The sequence below is a fragment of the Haliotis asinina genome, chromosome 3 (genome assembly GCF_037392515.1).
Source record: "Haliotis asinina isolate JCU_RB_2024 chromosome 3, JCU_Hal_asi_v2, whole genome shotgun sequence".
Lineage (NCBI taxonomy): Eukaryota > Metazoa > Mollusca > Gastropoda > Lepetellida > Haliotidae > Haliotis > Haliotis asinina.
The window spans coordinates 32,129,391-32,151,238 of NC_090282.1; the positions used below are offsets into that span (position 1 = coordinate 32,129,391).

The following is a 21,848-nucleotide window of genomic DNA, read 5'->3' on the forward strand; positions in this document are numbered from 1 at the left end:
ATCAGGGCTGCACCTATATAAACACGAGCCCGAACTCGTATTGGGAATGAAAAAGTGATCAGGATGAAATACTGCTACCAGCAGCAACATACAGCAAGAACGACTGAAGTTGAAACTCTGTGAACAGGTCAGGTTTTCAGCCGCTTTAGGCCAGCAATACCATAGCGATTTTGCTTTGTCTGGCCTAGACTAATATTTATAGGCCGCTATGACATAATCTGAAAACAGCGACTACGGCACAAAGCAGCATTCACTCAATGACTACCTTGTATATAAAGAGCCAAGAGGATCCCTGGGATATACTCATTCAAATAAATAAGAGAAGACACAAAAGCACAAACATTTATTTATATCCAGACTTTGACTCACATTGCAATACAAAGCATGCGATGAAGCCTGGCGATGAATATAGGAACTCATGTACTTTCAGGTGTTCCTTATTCGCTTCCATGAGTATATAATGTAAGTTTGCTAAAGCCTACCATGAAAACTATCACGTCCATTTGTTTTCTCAACTAGAACATAATAACTTTCATATAGGACCATGTTGATTTTTATGACACGATTACTCATATCGACATGACATGACTGATATCGACATTCTAAACCACGATTTCATTGAAAACTGAAGCCATTGGACATATGGAGGGGAGGCAACTCTTTTTGCACCATAGTCTAGGTGTTGAAGAGTATGTTATTGTTTATCTATTTGCATCTTACATTTCAATGACCAACTATTTGCAGTTATTTATAGTGCATAATATTCCTAAACATTTAAGCCAGTTGTTAGTTTCGGGCAAGCATAGTTGTGGAGTTGCGCATCCGGCTTTAGTTCCTTATGCACTAATGGGTCATATCGACTATGCTGTTTTGAAAATACTTGAATGTTTAAATCATAACAATATCAAACAGAACATGTTCTCTCTCAGAGACACACGAACGCACACAGAAGAAACCCCCAAAACAAATCATAAAGAACAAAACGAAAACAAAACAAAGCATGTAAAATACATGTAAAATAAATAAATAAATAAATAAATAAATAAATAAATAAATAAATAAAATAAAATAAACAAGAGCAAATAACACAAACTTTAATCTGCGACAAACATAACAACGTCTATTCTGAGAAAGAAACCAGTCGCAATGTAACCATAACGCTAATGAATTATAATTGACATCAACGATACATTGACAGTATCGCTCCCAATTGTACAAACACACAATGAAGAACTATTTCGAATAAAAGAACCCTGTATACAGAAAGAGAAAATCCATTTCTGAGGTAATATGGTCTATGCATGGTTTCTATTGCAAGGCCTTATACTACAGCATGGGCGTCTTCTGAGTCATTATCTACATGAGGTTAAAAGTATGCCTAAGAACGTCTGTCACTCGGGATCAACCCCCACCCCTTGTTTCGAACACGTTTCCCGACGATTCAATCGATCCAGTTTCCATATAGTTCCCCTGCACATGCGTACGCTGAGCCTAAACACGAATTTCACGATCACTCAAAGGGAGAGCACGTGCAACAACATCGGTAGCGCGCGTAACGTATTGTCCGTGGTTGCAAACAAACAATGGGGATGTTTATCATTCACTGTGGTGCGTTGTGCGACTATGAGAGGACGAGTCTCGCGCCAACCTGCCGCACTCTCATATACTTGATATCTTATCGATTATATGCGTTGCCATGACGACTGTTTCGATCTCTCTGTCTTCCTCGGGTAGTACGGACGAGGTGTGTTTGCGTGACTCGCACGCGGTTGTCGTCAAAGGTTTTATGACGATTCGATATTGTTTTTCTTTTATTCATGTGAGGTTTTGAGGTCATATGACTTATATTTTTTATGGTTTGTGATCTGCGTATTGGTAGTATTGTCATTAAATAGGTTAAATAGGTGACAATTCATGCATCCTCGCAATCCCTCTGCTACTGGTGACATGTTTAGTGCAATAAGTGCACACTTCAAACGTCTTCATACAGTTATTTTGTACATGGGAATGTAATCCTCTGACTTTGACAATTATTACCACTCCATGTGCGCAGGTAAAAATACACCGACGCTGAAGGTCGTTTCACCGGATATATCTCAGGAAGACTTCGTCGCCAATGCCACATTTGTACCCCTGCAGGTAACCAGTCTGGACATGTAGGGCTCCACTGCATCTCATGACTATACGTAAGCGCTGTCAATGACAGACCGAAAGTTGATGAAAAGCATGCACCATTTCCTCGCTTCAACAACCCATGCCTGCCCCCATTTCCCTGCATGGTTCAGCCCTTTTAATCAGAATCTTAAGATTCAGGTTTATATCCGATGTCACTTTATGACATTTACAATATTGTTTACTTTACTTCTTGTGTCATCTTGCGTAGGGAGTTGACCCGAGCTAACCCATCATTTTTATTTCATACCAGCACACTCTTGTGTCGAGTTCAGAGTAAATGTCCTAAGTACCGTGTCTTGTTAGGTTTCTCGGCATTCCGAAAGGCAGGAACGGTGCAAAATGACATTTTACAGTCAATTACCAGGACAGGTTTATGTGGAATATCAACAACTCAGACAGTGAATGAAAACCAAATTCTATGGATATTCAACTTCTTTATTGCAATGAATGCGGCGTTTCAGTGTAGATGCTAACATTGTCACCAAGCAATGTTACTTTTTCTTCATCTTTACAACTTCTAAAATGCCTCTCAAAGAAACCCAGGAAGTGTTGAACAAATCACTACCAACTGGTACAGCCTTTGTTTTGTTAAACATTTCGGAATGTGGACTGCATCAGACTCTGCCAATGTCTACGTTGATAGACTACAAATCATGACATAAAAGTGTGCTGGTATGTAAATATGTTACCATTTTCACACTGAAAAGCAGCTATCGATTCATCTCTACCGGTCAGATGACACCTATTAAAATTAAAGAAATATCTTTTGATGTACATGTATATAAAACCTGTAACGATTATGACCATGAACTCCCCATATTCTAAAGTTAGATTTGTTCGAAATCAAAGGGAAAAAGAATGTGCTTTAATCATTCTCCATGTAAATAGGTGAAATCACGACAGCAAAATAATGGCAGACACTGCCTGCCAATTTCCGGGTGGGCATGGACAGCTCTTACTGTCTGTGAAGTCCCACAATTCCAAGACAAGACTCATAATCATGAGAACAATCAACGTCACCGGAAGACTGGGTTAATAATTGTTCCTACACAACGGAGACGAGTGTCCCATTATTGATGGGGAACCGTATGTGATCTATTTCTAGTGTCGTTCTCCCTGTACATGTCGGTGCCATTTTGAGTGGAACATTGGTCCAAATTCGCCTTGCTATTCCTTAGACGAGTCCCGATCCACAAAGCTGTCGTAACATTTACGACCTGCCGTAACTCTATAGTTAGTCATAACCACAAAGCTGTCGTAGCATTTACGACCTGCCGTAACTCTGTAGTTAGTCATAACCACAAAGCCCTCGTAACATGTACGACCTGCCGTAACTCTATAGTTAGTCATAACCACAAAGCCCTCGTAACATTTACGACCTGCCGTAACTCTATAGTTAGTCATAACCACAAAGCCCTCGTAACATGTACGACCTGCCGTAACTCTATAGTTAGTCATAACCACAAAGCCCTCGTAACATTTACGACCTGCCGTAACTCTATAGTTAGTCATAACCACAAAGCTGTCGTAACATTTACGACCTGCCGTAACTCTATAGTTAGTCATAAGCTTAAGAATTTTGTAGTGCTACTCGTACGAGCGTTTTGCGGATCGAGTCCCAGGATCTGATGCTCGGAGTTTCAAAACCCGGAAGCAGTTTTCCTGCAGAAATGACAATTCTTTTTAGCGGGATTCATGAAACTACCAAATGTAAAAGACCTGCGTTACTAGTGTTTTGATACAATTCATACACTGTGCAAAGCGACTTTAACCCACATGGCTCTTCATCTCACTCACTCACTTAGCCTTGTGCACCTTTAATGACGCGCAAAGCGCTGCTTGAATTACTAAGTCTCGCGCTCATCTGTTCGCGTTTATCGGTCGAGATCTTGATTAGACGCATTTCCGCACTCATGCACGTCATGGTTGAGGCCCTTTCATCCGTGATGCACACAGGGCTCATTGCTGGCTCCGCGTATCTGCAATGCTGGCAAGTGTTAAGAAAACACGAGAACAAGAATACGAGCGGGTTGATCTGCAGAAATACATGGAATCTGTCAGAGCAAATGAGCTACGGTGCCAATTCTTGTGTAAAACAGCTATCTCAACATACATAGGCTTGATCCTGAGACAACTAAATTGCAGTACGATCGGACCAGGTTACATGTGCATGGAGTCTGAAAAGTCAAAAGAGTTTGCGGTTAAGGTCGTTGGCCATTTATCGCGGTGTGTCGATAGTGGAGCCAGATTTCGACATGACTGTTCGATACAGCTATGTATAGCTTTCTTTTTCAAAACGACAGTCAACACCATCCCGAATGTCAACCATTAACAGTCCCTCAACGTAATCTCTACCGAACTATCATTGAGAATGGCGTCTAGAATTCGGTTCAACATCGAATTTCGACCTTCCATACTGCTATCCTTTTTGTCAAATGTGTCCCTCCAACACATTCACCAAACACGCAGAGTTGGTGGGTTTGTTGTTTCATGCCGCAGCTACCTATTGTGAACCTATATGGCGTCAGTATGTAAATAATCGAGTCTGAACCACACAGTCCAGTGATTGAGAGTAAGAGCATCCATTTTTACATTTGGGGTATGGTGACATGCGTCAACCCTATCAGCGAGCCTGACCACCCGATACCGTTAGTTGCCTCTTACGACAAGCATGAACACCTTTTCTAAGAGTCAAACAGGGAAAGGGCCACATCTCTGTTATGTTTGCATGTATAAATGCCGTTTTTGCCACACCGGTTTTTATTCAGTCTTTTTGTCAATTCCTCTTGTGGTATGACGTGGAATCCTGAAGGGGTGTACGTCATAGTTATTTTCACGTATTCTAAAGTAAATATATCACTTGTGGTTTAATTTAAATGAAGCGTTGTTTCCCCGAGTTGTCCCATGATCGTGGGTTCCATCAGCCCTCCTCATTGTCAACTAGGCATATTCATACCCACCCTCTACCCCTGACTGTCAACTATCCATATTCATACCCACCCTCTACCCCTGACTGTCAACTATCCATACTCATACCCACCCTCTACCCCTGACTGTCAACTATCCATACTCATACCCACCCTCTACCCCTGACTGTCAACTATCCATATTCATACCCACCCTCTACCCCTGACTGTCAACTATCCATACTCATACCCACCCTCTACCCCTGACTGTCAACTATCCATACTCATACCCACCCTCTACCCCTGACTGTCAGCTATCCATATTCATACCCACCCTCTACCCCTGACTGTCAACTATCCATATTCATACCCACCTCCCACTTTTCTTCCCCAACATTTGTTAAACAGGATCAATTTTTCCTGTTAACATACCGAGGTGTCTATATTGTCACAGGTGTGAGACTGAACACAATACGGCTTTAACCAACTCAAAGACACACAGGTGTAGTTTGACCGGACTTCTGATATATTCCATATCATTATGTTCACAGAAATGACAGTTTCAGTAAAGGGAAATCCCGTTTATCTTAATGGCAGTGACATCTTCCAAATTCTCTCACTTCCTCATTACGAAGCCGTGGTTACAGAAGGGTGAGTGAGTTATCTTGGTTTTACGTCATTTCACAGTTCTATTCCAGTTCTGTCGCGTCACCCCGTGAAGATCCGGCTTCGAATTGATCTTCAGTAACCTGTGCTTGTCGTAAGGTGCGACTAACGGGATCAGGTGGTCAGACTCGCTGACAAGGTTGACACATGTCATCGTATTGCGTAGATTGATGCTCATGATGTTGATCACTGGATTGTCTGGTCGAGACTCGATTATTTACAGACCGCCGTCATATAGATGGAATATTGATGAGTACGTCAATGAAACTAAACACACTCATTCATTCATTCATTCACTCACTCACTCAGTCATTCTATCGTGTCATTTTATCGTGGTAGGAAGGCCTGTAGGCCTGTAACTGAATGACATTAGTTTGACAATGTTTGGTTATTCCGGGCATCGTTTATTTTTAAAGGAACAATAGTAGATTGTTTGGGTTCTGTTATTGTATTGGTACAAAGTTGCAGTAATTAAAACGTAATTAATCATTTATTTTTTTATCGCCATCTATATTTGGTCTGCTCAGTTCAACACTCTTGTAGCAAGTCTTTCAGTTTTCAGCAAACACTTGCTACCTATCCATCATTCTAAATTTTAAAGACTGCATATTTGTCACTGTATATCACGTTGACGAGATCAGTTATAAGAAACCAAAATAACCCCAGACCGCAGTAATTGTTAAACGCTCGGTATTTTTGTCAGTTGTTCAACAAGCAACTAGAAATTAATGCAAGTGGCTCAGGACGTATTCCGGTCTCATATTGATATGTATGGGTGTGCATGAGTGCATACCTCTGTGTGCGTGCGTGCGTGCGTGCGTGCGTGCGTGTGTGTGTAAGTCTGACCATATTTTGATAATTTGGCAGAATTTTCCGAGCAGTGCACGTGGCATGTGTCGGACACACGGGCAGCAAACCTGACTATCAGAGACCAAACTAAATTCAATAATTCATTACATTTACGACGTAAACGAAGATACAACAGTCAAGATCGAAATATCGCCATTACACGTTTAGTATCAGGGGAGCACCACTCTGAGGTAGCAAGCCACTTCCACATCCACCAGAACACCGTATCTCGATCATGGCATCCATATACCCGCTTCACTTCGACCCAAGATCGTCCCATAAGTGGGAGACCAAGAGTGACCAGTCCTGCCCTGTATCTGTGACACGACTACACCAAGAACGTTGTGCCCCATGGTGCAACTGGGTATAGGCATCGAGCATCTGGTTGAGCGATGAATCGCGTATCCTCCTGCGGCAACGGGATAGGAGACAACATGTCTGTTGACGTTGACACGAACGTTTTCGCCGATAGTTGGGGGAATTTTGTGTGACAGTTGCGTCATGGTGTGGGGAGCCATGTCCGAGACAGGTTGATCAAAGCCAGTCACAATCTTACAGCCAATCGCTAAATTCACCAAATCATGCGCCCTCATCTAATTCCACATGCTGTTTCAACATGACAACGCTCGACCCCACACAGCTCGTGTGACACGTGCCTGTCTCTCGCCAGTGCAAACGTCAATGTCCTTCCAAATCGCTTGTTCTGAACCCGATCGAGCATGTATGGACGAACATGATTGATGCGTCCGTAGACGTCTGCTTCTTCTCCTAACACTTGCAGATATTGCCAATGCGTTGTAGGAGGAATAGCAAGGAACTGCCCTAACGCAACTCCGACGACTTGAGCAACTCGTTCCAAGGTGGTGTCGAGAAGTGACGGCTGCAAGGAGTGGGTCTCCTTTCAAGAACCGTTCAGTCGTTACTAAGGTTAGCCTTACTTGCCATTCTTTAACATTGAATTTAGGTTATATTAGTGACTTACGATCACCTTGGTGCCTTTACCGTACCCTTTTGTCCTCACATATGCTACAAGTAAACTGAATTAATGTTGATAATGACAACAATACGTTCAGTCATCCGTGTGTCGAATTTCCTTTATCACTGCACCGACCATACAGTTAAATACGTTTCATACATCTCCTTATATTTGTCCCGTTCGTTTCCTCTTTCTTTCTTTCTTTCCTTTTTTTGCTTTTTTATACTTTCATATTTATTTTTTTTATTTATTTTTTATTTTGAAGAGTTAAGATTAATACGGTTAGCATGTTTCACAAGGGCGATGAACTTACAGCACAACCCCCAACGGCGATACGCCTCATGGCTAATTACAGCATTACAGTACACATTGCTGTTTGCTTCAGGGGTGTATCATTAAACAACATAATTAAATATTTATAAAACCAAAACTTTTATTTCTCTGTCATGTGTGCATGATCTATATCTATTTTGAATGATCGTTTCTAGCGGACATTGGCAAATCATTTGTATGACAATAAAGAATGTACTACACGAAAATACTTGGCACCGGTTACCGTCAATTGAGCGTGCGACACCTGTTGTCATGATCAATGGATATGGCATCTGTTTAACATTAAAGGTCAGACTTTTCAGCTGGAGTGTCAAGGAACCATGTGGCAAAGAATTGATTTAGTCAGACATTCTGTTGAGTCTGATTGATCATTAAACAGAACAGTGCAATGTGCTATCCTCTGGGCAGGTCCTTTGGGCACAGAATATCTATCCATTTAACGGCACTGGCTATTCGATACAGCAGGTGTTCGTTTTAAAGGAAGACACATGGCACACTCAAGGATAGGTTTACTCGAGTAGTTTTGATTCAGATGGAAATTCACTGTGTTGTTTAGCACATACATCGTGATGGGTTGAAATGAAACAGTTTATTCTTTTCAGTATGACACACCAACAAGAATAGTTTTAGCCAAGGAAAGATCAGACACTAGCATATAGGATCAGCACGACACCCGCACAAGGGTAGTTTTGTTTATCAAAGGATATGAGAAAAGGCCTCATATGATACACGCAAATGCTATTGTTATTTATCAAAGGATATGTCAACTATACCCAGTTTCAAAGTAAATGCCTCATAAAATACGCACAAGAGTGATTCTTACCAAAAGATACTTACCAAAGGAAATTACCATAGTTCCAAGGAAAAGGCCGTCAGTGTTTAGATAACGTCGACCTTCAGCCATGAGGTGAAATGAGGTTTAACGTCGTACTTAAGAACATTTCGCTCATATGGCGACTTGCATGAGTGTGTATGTGTGGCTGTTTGTACTAGCCCAGATTTAAGCTGGTTTTCTAGTCCTAGCTCACAGAGATTTCATGCCGCAGTGAAGCATGAATATCCAACTCAGACACAAGATACTCCGAGCCGGCCAGTCCTTGTTGCACCCGTTAACGTCGAGAGCCAGGCAGGGACCAGCAAGCACCATGCTTTAAAGAACGAATAAACTCACATTTTTTGGTACTCTTTTAACCGTTACATACGAAAGACTTGTGGTTAGTCTTAAGCGGAACAGCATTTTTTTTAAAAAAAACGTGGGTAACTAATACTGAGCTATTAAGTGAAAGACTTGTGGTTAGTCTTAAGAGGAACACCATTTTTTTTCTTAAAAAACCCGCGTGGTTAATTGATACCAAGCGATTAAAAGTTTCCAAAAAGTCGCCTCCTTCGCTCTGGCCCGCCAACGAAACCACTGACAGGTTACGTAACTCTGTCGCCAGAGCCCTGCAGGTAACCGCAGTGACGTCATGTGAGGAAGGCTTTTCAGGTAGGTAACAAGTTCGTCAATTTATTCATTTCTCGACGTCAACAAAGCCTGCCGTCAAATTCTTCAAGAATGATGGTGTCACCATGCACAGATTTCCACGGGACCCCTCACAGTTAGTGCTAAATATGTGGTTTGTGAGTGCGAAGCAAGCGTTGTAGAAGCCTGTACATCTTAAATCGTGTGGATGGATACCTACCTCGCTTTCAAGATAGATTTGTTTTCATAGAGTTAAAAATATCAAAAGTGCTTACTAGTACATGATTGATTACCAAAAGGATTTTGTCTTGACACAACTTGTAACATTGCGGTGGGCGAGCTGTCTGGGGGTCGCAGTGGGCCAGTTGTCTGGGGGCGCGGTGGGCGAGCTAAGGCGCCAGGCTTATAACCCAGCGAGCTTGGGGGTGCCGGGATCGAGCCCACCTGTGACCGGGTGTAAAAACCTTGGAGTCAGCTTTGTGTGCAGACTCTTTCAGTGTTGTCACACCCCCTGTGTTAAAAGAACTCACGAATCCGTTGGTAGATGACCAGATGGTGGCCACATGAACACGTGCATACACCTAGTTGCGGGTACAGCAACGTGCAGTAAACTATGTGTCCCAGTCCACCCAGCTGTGAATGGGTACCTGGGAAGGAGGGGAAGCCACATTAACTCGGTGTCCCAGGGAGTTCAGATTGAAAATACAATGTGCCGTTGTGATGGACATCCAATGATCGAGGGAAAACAAAGCGCCTTTGAGCAGTTGAACTGGCTAACTGGATATCAGCACAATACAAATGTCTAGTAGTATAGTATAGTATAGTATAGTATAGTATAGTATAGTATAGTATAGTATAGTATAGTATAGTATAGTATAGTATAGTATAGTATAGTATAGTATAAGGATTTCTTCCTCGGAGGCGATCGAGGTAAGTAACAATAATATTGAAGGGCCCACCTCGCTTCCAAGAGTGAAACTGTTACATGTTGTAAGCAATGAAATGCAAAAACAATGCTAAACAGCATCTATTCTCGGACTGGCGGATGTTTGAGACAGGGCGTGGCCATTTTTCACAATTGTGGCGTCACGGTCTAAACTTTGAGAATCAGTTAGATTACGGTTTGGTTTCGTCAAGTTAAAAGATCAAAACTACTTACTACTCGTAGTTCAATATGTTTTTGAATCATGACCAAAAAGAGTTTGCATAACACAGCTTATAACAGAACGAATTGCAACCATTAAGACAACAAGCAATTTTGATAGAATGGTCTATGAAAACAAGTTGTATCTCGGAAAATATGCAAATCCGGTGACAAAATTAAGTGGCAGTAGATTGTAAATACATAAAGCTTTCATTTTGTCAGAACAATTATCACGATTGCAGTTTTAGACAAACCTAGAAACAAGATCATCTATCCCCGGAAACGTACTTGACTACAGCAGTCCAGATGCATGGGCATACCCCATATTACGTCACGGAGGCGCGCCCTTCTGATTGGTTGAAATTTCGTTCGCCTGAGAGAATTGTGCACTGTTGTCAAAAAGATCGATTTAAGGAACTTAAATGTCAAAATGAGTAGTTCTAATGATGGGTTTTAATTTAAAATGATGTTATAAATCATTTAATTATGTATTTGTACCCCCTAGAGTATATGTGATCTTTAACGTCTGTTGGCATTGCATGGCCGGGGATCGAATCAACTCTCCGGACGGACGCTCCAACCACTACAAAACATGGGCGCGGTCCGACCTTCAGAGCGCAAACAACATTAGCAATCACCAATAACTACCAAATGAGAAACATTTCTGGCACCCATTGTCCGTCCTGTTCCAGAGTCTGAGTGAGATAAGAACCGATTAGTTTTCCAGAAAACAAACGTTCAACATAGCAAACTGCACAGATGCAGTTCCGCCTCGTGGGAATACAGCAACTTCCGTCTCCAGAACTAGATGAAAACCACCATACGCCTGACAGTAACCTGTCAGTCAGACTATGATCGAATGTTAACCGATCTCTGTGCAGGTGCTGCGTTATCTGAAAGAAGACTGTATCAAATGATAATGAACATGCAATAAACAAACAAAATATAGTTCTGTATCATTCTTTTGGACAGGATCAAATTGCCAGAACCCCCCTCCCTCTCACACACACAGAGCTCACTCCGCTCCCCTCATCCCCGTTTGAAGGGTTCTCTCAAACTTAACTTTCTTGATTCGGTCAGTTTGCCGAAGCAAAAACAGAATCTTCTACAAATGGTCGTCAGTCCGTGAAATTGTGCTTCCGTCACGTTTCGTCGATATCTTCTTCCAACGTTTCACATTAACCAAATGGATTCTTGTTGCATTTCATTTCAGTTAGCGTTTAGATATTAATTGTTTTTTGTATGTTTTTTGTATGTGTATTTTTCAAGGTATCACAATTCAAATACTCCCGTCACCAGGAATACAATTAGAAAGTGGAATGCGCATTTTGGCATTTGGCAGTTGTAAGTGCATCTTCAGTTTTTAACTTAAAAGATCGAGATTTCTTTATTCAACAGTCACATCCGTCAGTTAAATGATCCCGCAGTACCTTTTGCCAGTTAGGACTTTTTACCAACTTGACCTAAAAGCATTGCAAAGCTTATGAAAATGTTACTGGGCTGAACAGTAGCAGAAACTCCAGGTTCAAACAGGGCTAAATAGTTCCCGTTGAAAACACATCGCCCTCGAACAAATATGTATTCCTTCTCTTGTGACGACAGTTCAGAACCAAGTACTACAATAACACGTGTATCGTCAACACGTCCAATAGCCTGTCTCACAGTCCCTCAACCACATCATTTTCCCTACAACCCAATCAAGTGTCGATTAACCCAGGTTCAGGTTCTCATCTCTGGACTCCTTTTGCAAACTGTGTGCAAACTACAAACTGCATGAGGAAATCTAGTTTTTACGAAAACAAGGTCAAAGACCGCTAGGCTATTCTTCTTCAGAAGTTGTTTGATCAGGGTTGCACCGTTCAAGGCCACAACAAAGACTGCAAAAAGACATGTAGAGGATATTTTCAAGTTTGACGCATCTGTGCCAAAACGTCCGATGCAATTCCCTATTATGACTTGTACCATACGTTCCCCTATTTTTCAGACAAACAGCTGACTTGCCCTTTCATTTGTTATGACGGTTGCGTACCTTTTCGCGAACATCTGGTATCATCTCTCTTTGACAGTGATTCCTAAACGTATGGACGGAACGAAACAACCGATTGTGTCTTCAGCTGATGTTGTTTATTGCATATTGAAAGGGTTTGTAGTTCGTTGATGATTAGCAAACAAGCTTCGATTTGGCAAAAATAAGTAAACATCCCTGTTTGGTGTTAGCAAGGGCGGAAACAAACAAGAAATAGTTATTGAATGCTGATATATTTCTTGTATGTGTGGTTGTATAAAGGGACCTTTTGTATGTGGGATGGCTTAGTGGTTATAGTGTCAGCTTGTCACGCTGAAGACCCGGGTTCTATTCCCCACATGGGTACAATGTGTGAAACTCTGGCGCCCCCCTCCGTTGCTGGAATACTACTCAAACCGGTGTAAAACCACACTCATTCAGTGTAAGCCGTGTTCGGGTACGGTTCTCATCATATGTTTTTATTTATCATCAGTGGTTTGCCATTCGGCCATGGATACTTGCGATAAATCGATATTGTTTGATCACTCGTGTACCATTCCTTGCAAGTAGGGCTTCAACTGGAAAAGATGTTCCTCACTGTGAACAGGATGCAGGGGTCAGACGCGATCACGGCATTGATAGAAACCTCAGTAATTTTCTCTTCTGTTCAGGACACGACAGTAACGATCACTGCACTGTGATTAGATGTCTTCATCGTCGAGGTCTCGGGGGCACGGGTGACCCGGTCATCTGAGATGTAGAGTTACGTCCCTTGGACACGTCTGGATAGCCTATAGTTGTGGGTTCGAATCCGTATGTGTTCCTTTGGTTGTCAGCACCATACCCTTGCTCATTTTTTTCCATCTATGCGATAAACGTCTGAAATCAGGATCACTTTGGGCTTTCCTTCACGAACGCTTACATACTGAAATACTTTTCACAACTACGTTAAACCCGACTCGTCCATTATCCAAATATAGTCACATTAAACATAATTCTTTCATCATCATGGGATAAGAAATTGTCCTATATACATAGGGCTACTGAAACACTATCAGGGCATATTATCAATGAGGATCCTATAACTGTCATATGCGAAGTGAGTGAGTGAGTGAGTAAGGGAGGGTGTAAAGGAGTTGGGGGGGGGGGGGAGGGGAGGGAGGTCTTACACCTGTATTAGAACATTAAATCACACAGCTAAGTAGATTGAAGAGAAGGCTGTTGTGGTTTTAAGGGCTGTATTTGTCCAATTATGTATGTGCAAACTTTAAGCACAATACTTTCTGATTTGTTTGTTTGTTTGTGTTTTTTTGTGTTATTTTTTTTTCTTTTTTAAAAAATAACGTCCAATATGACAGGAGTGTTCCCGTTAACCAGTCTTGACCAATGTTGACAAGGCATCGCGCCTGGTCTCGTTATGCATTATGCTAATATCATCTCTGCCCGCATCGCACTTCAGCATCATTTCAGCACGTCAACATTAGACGTACACTCCAATCCAATTCGAAAAATTAGAAGCGATGGGGTTGCCAAGTGTGTAAGGTGCTCACTCGTCAGGACGAAGGTCCTGATTCTATTCCCCATATGGACGTAATTTATGGTGTCATTTTCCGCCGTATTATTGCTGAAACATTGTTTAAAGCGGCGTAACAGCATACTCACTCACGAACCCCTTCCAACATCATCGTTTACACCTGGTGATGAAACTGTATTCCTGATACTTTTAGGAATCTGTGTCCCATATACGCAAGAAAAGCCTAGTTCATCTGACACAAAGAAGAATTTGAGAAGCGATTCATTAGACACCCGTCTAAACGTATAAGACAACATAGGCAATCTTCAAAACACGTTTCTCTAATAGGATTCGAACTCCTACTTTAAGTGTGAAGATCCACAGCTCCGGTTGTTAGACTCTGCGCTGTCCCCCAAGCACTACGTTCTGTGTGAGGAATTGTCACCAATCGATATTCCTAATCACCTGAACGTGTCGCACAAACACCCAAGTATGGACAGCCTGCATGGCTTCCTATGGCACCAGCATGCGCAGTAGCACCTTTCCCTGGCACTGTATAATGGCGAAACAGGCAAGGGGACAGATTAGCCAATGGTGGCCACTGAACAAGTCTGGCCTCATCCTGTCTCTATGAAGCGATCGATGAGGAACGTTCCGCTCGACTGATTCCAGTCCAGGGCGTCTATCTCAGTCCGTGGTGCAGGTTTGGTTCCGGGATCTGTGGAGAACGCCTCAAGCTTCCCTACTGGACTACAATACCGACTTAATGAGTGGCACGACGTCACCGCCATAATTGATCACGTGACCAGCCCGGGCGACACCGTGTTGTAAGGAACCAGAGGACGAGAGAAGGCCAGAGTGGAGGAACACTGGATTCCCTTACAATTCTTATACCCACAGGTAAGGTTTATTCCTGACTCTCAGTCTTCCGAGTTCCGCCATCTTCCCCCAAATCGTCTGCTGCCTCCATATCGGGGACTGAAGCTGGCGACCACCTCCTCTTTCACCTCCCCCAACACCATGCTATTCGCCGTCAGATCAGGGCATTGATTCCTCATTATGAGGTGATCGTCATCTCATCCCCTAGAAGAGACTAAAAGACGGACTTATTAGGGCAAAATTGTATTAGCCAGTCTGTATGGCGATGCTGATTCCCTTTAGCCTTCAGCTCCGACTTCCTCACCTGTCATCTTCTACCATTACCATAATATATTCATTCAAAGTAGACTTATATAAGCTATTCCGCATCTTCGCCAAGCCATCTACCTCTACCCGGGGTCCCAATGACAACCCTGGGGCATACAGGCCCTGCACCAACGCTCCAAACGTCAGCATCACAGTAGCCCATTCTACACTTTCCCTATGTCTAAACACTCTATGCGTGCATAAATTAAAATTTATATTTCAGACGTAGACCGCTTCTTTTCTAGTAAGGGGATGCTGCAGATCGGGGCTAAATGTTTTTATTGATGCATAAATATTGGTCTTGTATCGAGTGACCTTGTGAAGCAAAGGTTTCCCAGTATTGGTAGTAACATGTTCCATAGATGGTGCATAAATTAAACTCTTTCGTGTGGTCCTTCCGAACATCCTTGAACTTGTGAAGGAATGGAAGCAGAATTTGTGTCAATTTGGCTACGGACATCTTCTCTTGTCGATGGCGAAGCATGGATGTGCTTAACTTGTGTGTCCATCTGTCTGTCGCGCCGTGACTGTACCGGGTCAGATTGATGGCGATTGTGCAGTTTCAGCAGTCGATTCAGTGTATGAGGACGCGAGACCCTTCTATTGATTTCAACTGCTGATGTGGGACTAAAGGAATTTAGATCAGGTTCGTTTTCCCAGTAGCTGTCAAAACATGGCCTCCATGTTGGCAGACGACACAAACAGGAGGCAATAGATGCAGACGACAGGTTACGCATTTACCGGATAACGATATTCAGCAAGGTAATGTGATTATTTTTCATTGAATAATTCCGTTTACAACGTGGTGTTTCAGACTTCCTATTATACTGTGTAGCAGTGTTACTGGTTCCGATTCGATAAACCCAAATGCACAAATGATGATGTCATGTGCGAGGATATAAACGAAATAGCAGGTGTTCCCTTCCATATTATTGGTCTGAAATCAGCTACACGCCGTGTTCTGTTAGACATGAATGTAGGTGGAAATCTGTTGTTGATCTCGAGGCAGATTACAGCAGACGACATTTTGTTGTAAACACCAAGCCGGTTACAACATCGATGCCCTGGGCGCTTACATGCCAAAGATACGTCATTCGTACGGTATTTTCAAATGGAGCATATTTTGTATGGTTAATTACGTTGCTTCATCATTAATAACATATGGTAGTGTGATGCATGTGAAAGTATACACGGCGAGAGACAAGGTTTAAGCAGGGTTTGGCAGGATTTCTGGATTGTGAAAACATTCGAGGATCTTGGCTTACACATCAAGGATCTCGGGGTGTCGAAGGCATCAGGCACAATGCACCAGTATTTTGTATTCTAAAATGGGCGTTCATGTTACAACGTTGTCATAAATATTTTGTCAGGCACTGCTTTAAAACCTTATTATATCTGTGATATTAGATGCCACATATGCTTGTAATGGCAAGAGAAGTATTGATTTTATATGCCGTTTGTAATTCAACACTGTTGTGCTGGTCGCGCTTTTGGTGACGTTTTGTAGACAATTTCGATTAGAAAGATATACTTCTAGTGCACACAGGTGGAAAATTTCAAAGCAGCGACCCGTTTCGTGTGGTGCGAGCTGGTCGTGCAGTGCAAGCTGGCTGTCCTAGGGGTAAATGATTAATGGCAAACTCCATGCGTGTGTTTACTGTACAGCTTCTGTTATAGGTAGTATGTGAGATTTAAGGACAAAATTCAGATAATCAGGTTTTGGGATTGTGTATGAATGTAACTGGTATTCGTGAATCGGGCATTGCCTTCGAGAAGATTAACAGCTTTATCGAGTTGATGATGTCACTGAATGTGTACTCGTGAATGTGGGATAGGGACAGGTTTCTGATATTCGGAATTGGAGTTTATGCGAGAGTAGCAAAAGCGTGATCTACATGGCTGCGATGTCACAACTTTTTATAAGGTTTCTAAAGGCTATAAATCCTTATTATACGAACACATTGCGATGTCTGTCATGTGAACCACTGTCTCGCTAGTCTCGCTAGGCCAACCATTCGGACTGAGTGACCACACAAGACATCTGATGACCATGTACACATTTGCCTGAGTCAAGCATTCTGATCTATATGCTAGTTGCGATGGATGACCATGCTGATTGTTAGCCAACGTGTAGAAATCGTTACCAATGCTATCAAACATTGTGATTGTCATACCTTTGTCTGGTTCAGACACAAACTATATGCTTGACCAGACACCCATGCTGCATTACTGCTTTTGGTAACAAACTGATACCGTCGGAAATGCTGCATCATTGCTAATGAAAATAGACCATGATGAAAAATACTTTGTTGTATTATTGCTCATGATAACATGTCACTCTAACACAAACTCTCATGCTACGTTATTGCTCATGGCAGCATGTCATACTGACGCAAACTGCCATGTTGTATTATTACTCATGACAACGTGTCATATTGATGCAAACTGACATGCTGCATTATTGCTCATGATATCTTGTCACAGGAACACAAACTGCCATATTGTAATATCACTCATGATAACATTTCGTGCTGACAAAAACTTGCTGACTCATTGTATTATTTCCCGCAATAGCGTATTGTATAGATTACATTGACAGGTTGCCTTATTGCTCATGATAACATTTTATACCCACTCTAAATACTATGTTGTATTATGACGCAAGCTACCATATTGTATTATAGTTTATGATAACATTTCAGACCGATTCAAACAGCCATGCTACATTATTGCTCATGATAACATTTCATTCTGACACAAACTGACATGCTGTATTATTTTTCTTGATAACATGTCATATTGATGCGATTTACCATGCTGCATTATTGATCATGACGACACGTGACTCTAACACAAACTGCCATGCTGTATTTTTGCTTATATTCTACGTTGCTGCTTATGATACCATGCCTTACTGACAGTAGCGGTTCATGCAACGCTTAATCCATTGGTGATGATCGCTCATGCGTGCTCTCACAGATCACTCACTCACGTTTATTATTACATTGGTACTGCATGCGAGTAATGGTTTCCATGACAACAAGACCTCAGTGCACTAAATATTGGACTTAAAAAAACAAACAAAATAGATGCTCGGATTATAATTTTTATGGATATATGACAGTTTGTGTCCAGCAACGTCAACAGAATATGAAAATAATTGTCCACAGCCAAATTCTGCTACAAACGTTTTAGGAATTTCTGTTGCAGCAGTGTTTATACAACATGCTTCTCAAGCTTAAACTATGGTCATTCAGGCAACAGCAAATATGAAAAATGTTGCTTTGTTTTTATGACTCTGTATATGACTTATAATAGCAACAACAAAACTCACGGAATGTGTTGCACCGATACTTATGGCCCTGTATAACTGCTTCCACATTAAGGCAACAACGGTGTGTATGGAATATGTTGCACTGATGCCTGTGGCTTTTAATGCTCGTGCTACTGCCTATATTACCCGTGCTACTGTATTTTGATAACTGCTTATTCCACTCAGGTTACTGTATAATGGTAACTGCATATATTACTCATATTATTATATAGTGATAACTGCATATATTTACGCATGTTAGCATATAGTACTAACTGCATATATCATTCATGTTTCTGTATTAGAATAACTTCTTCATGCATTCATGCGGCAACATTGTCTTCTACAAACGGTCGTGATCCTGATCTGATTGATTGTGGTATGGTAGCATAGTTGCAGCCGAGCTTTCATTATTGACAGGTCACATGAAGTACATATCATGGCTACAACATCAGTAGTTATTTGTTTAATACCTAAACAAAGCTTTGGCAAATGCAGTAAATGTGAGGAGCATTTGAAATCGGGTTGTTTGGGGTGAAAAACGTGATGCCTACTTCTTTAAGCACAGGTGACGGATTTGTTGTAACGTTAAGAAAATGACTTCTTCTAACCAGAACAACCATATGGAGTTGATGGAAGCGTTTAACATGAGAATGATCATTTACCCCGAAACTAGAATGAAATCAGTTTCCTAATGGATCAATGTTTAGACATGCCCTCATAAATATGATTGGTAATATTCCAATTGTGATAGCGTATTGAGTGATTCTTCTCACGTCTACCGGATCAGTCCGTCACTGCTGAATCTATGTGCTATTTTCAATTTGTTTTACGGATCGATTCCGCTACTCTGTGTTGTATAGTTTTACAGTGTGCTACATTATTCAGGATCTGTGGGAAGGTGATGGCGGCCAACAATGACTCTACTCTAAATGCCATGGAAGCTGGGCTATGCCAGAACAATGTCAGAATTGTCCTCCGCTGCCAGGAGCTGGTCCCGTTGTAAAACTCCACAAGTCTTACATATTTGTTTCACATCCTTATTGCATTTTATGACATATTTAGAACGAAGTTCAATGAGATTTTATGACATTATTCGAATTACCACGCCTGCTGCCCTATGTCTAGTATGGTCTTATTATGTCGGGGTTGATGTTGAGGGATTTGCTGTATGGAGCATAATGTAGGTATTGTCATGTGTATATTTCAGGGTATATTTCGTGTAACCTTATGCTGGCCATATGCAGAGACGTGATATAACTATATCATACGATTGTGTGTCGGACGTTTAAACCGGGTCTGTATCTCCATAGCTTATAGTAGTACCGGTAGTTTAAGCATTACACTAAACATCAGTTGTGAAAACCCTCTCTCCCCCCCTCTCTCTCCCTCTCTCTCGTGTCTATCGGATGATCCAATTTCAAAGAACAATAGTTCGCATTAAAATGGTATTTAAGTTGACCATCGACCATTCAAACTCTAATTTATAGTACTATTATATTACTCACCAGAATAGAATGCTCAAACATTTCAAACATTTGATTACTGAAGGTGCCTCTGGAGCTCTATAAATTGTGTCCACTCATCATCAGTTTGTTGAGTCAAATGTAGCGTCTACTGAACCAAGGTTGTAAGTGATCGTTGGAATTCGTCTGTTGATCATCTACAAGACACTCTTAAATGCAAAGCATATCCTTTATCGTTACTATGATATATGGAAATTCTAATGTCGGTCGTCAGTGTCAGAGAATAGTAATCTGTTGTTATGCTACGTGTCTGTTTTAGATAGGTATAGGTGTAACACAAATCATCAGCAACGGCAGTCTGGTTTAGCACACCATGCAGTCCCAGGCATATTTGTTAAGTTTGAAAAACGTTTCTGTCTATCTATTAGAAAGACATTATCGAATATAGAACATACCCTTTAACAATACATGTTTTTAGAAATTAACTGCTGACTGACTTTCAGAAATGAGCGTCCTGATTGGGTATTATAAACCACACAAAGTTCGCCCGTAAACCTTTCATCATCTGTTTTTCAACCATAGACTCCTTAGATATTGATTCAACAGCGGGGTTTAGGCCCAAGTTGTCGACACCCAGACACATCGTATGTTAGATGGCATTGTGCTGAACAGAAATATTGTTTTCATATAGCAAAATAATACCTTCGATTTCATTAGAACTTCTCTCCGCCCACTCGGCTGAAACCAGAAGCTATTCCCCACACGCATGTTACAAGTCGCGTAAGTGTTACTCTTCTACGACTATCCTTCAGTCAACACGCTGGAGCCATTATTGGAATTGGGGATTAGTTCATACTTCGTCTTCTGTGATAGCAGGTTTCACGAGATAGCCAATTGTTTAGCATTAAATATTTAAAATCTGTCGTTTGCGTCTGTATAAATAGGTACTGCTATTTCATTTCATGGCAAGGAAAGGATATATATTTCCGTAGGCAAAAATGGGATTTGTACAGATCAGTCTGGCTATTCTATTGGAAATGAGGTCAGGGTACCAATGTTTATTGCGTCAACAATGTATTTATATTCTCCACAAGGTCAAATTAAACGATCGCGATGCACATACATTCATTTTGTTTATATTATATTCACATCATTCTGTAATTTAAACGTTTGAGCTAAGAGACATGTGTTATAACGTAACTAATATATTCAAGATACTTACAAGAGTATATGAATGGAATACTTGAATAATTTTACACCTTTTTATTAGATATTTTGTAAATGCTCTGATCATATTCATGGAATTGTCTAGTTAGGATACAAATGCAAATCCAAAAAGTATTGAAATGAAATTAGAATGTAATATGTCTCAGATATTTTATACCCCATGAATAAGTAGTTACTCTTGCAATCTCTACTGGCAGCAGGATATGTATTTCTTGAAGAATATTCATCATTGTCCCAGAGAGTGGAAATCCACAAAAGTAGTTCCTATGTTGTCATGGCGAGGTGGTCGTGCCTATCGTACAAGCTGTTTCACCTGACGCGGAAGAGAAAGCTGATGGATGAGCTCCAGACCAGAGAACAGGAAGAGAGATGTCGAACGCTGCTCGGACGAACTGGAACTATATCCCCTGAGGCGGATGGTTATTTCATTGAGCCTCATCACTTTAAACCCGGGGCTTGACGGCACACACAATCAGTGCAGATGTGTTATAATGTTTATTCTGAACCAAACACTGCGTATTGTAGGTATATTAGTGGGCTTCGGGGTCAGGATTTGATTAGAAGCCACCCTACAATGACAACCATTGTTAAACTCAAAGCCTACAGCAGTGCAAGCCGAAGTACATAT

General features: G+C 41.4%; 1 protein-coding gene across 2 annotated transcripts in view; it reads left to right on the forward strand.

The window, feature by feature from the left end:
- The first annotated feature begins 14,584 nt into the window (after positions 1–14,584).
- The window catches only part of LOC137277821 (potassium voltage-gated channel protein Shaw-like), a 138,201-nt gene continuing 130,937 nt past the window's right edge, over positions 14,585–21,848 (forward strand). The window contains exon 1 of one of the 2 annotated variants that reach the window (XM_067809776.1): positions 14,585–14,929. The gene's annotated coding sequence lies outside the window, so the exon portion shown is untranslated. The remainder of the gene's footprint in view (positions 14,930–21,848) is intronic. The other variant, XM_067809775.1, reaches the window with a different exon arrangement.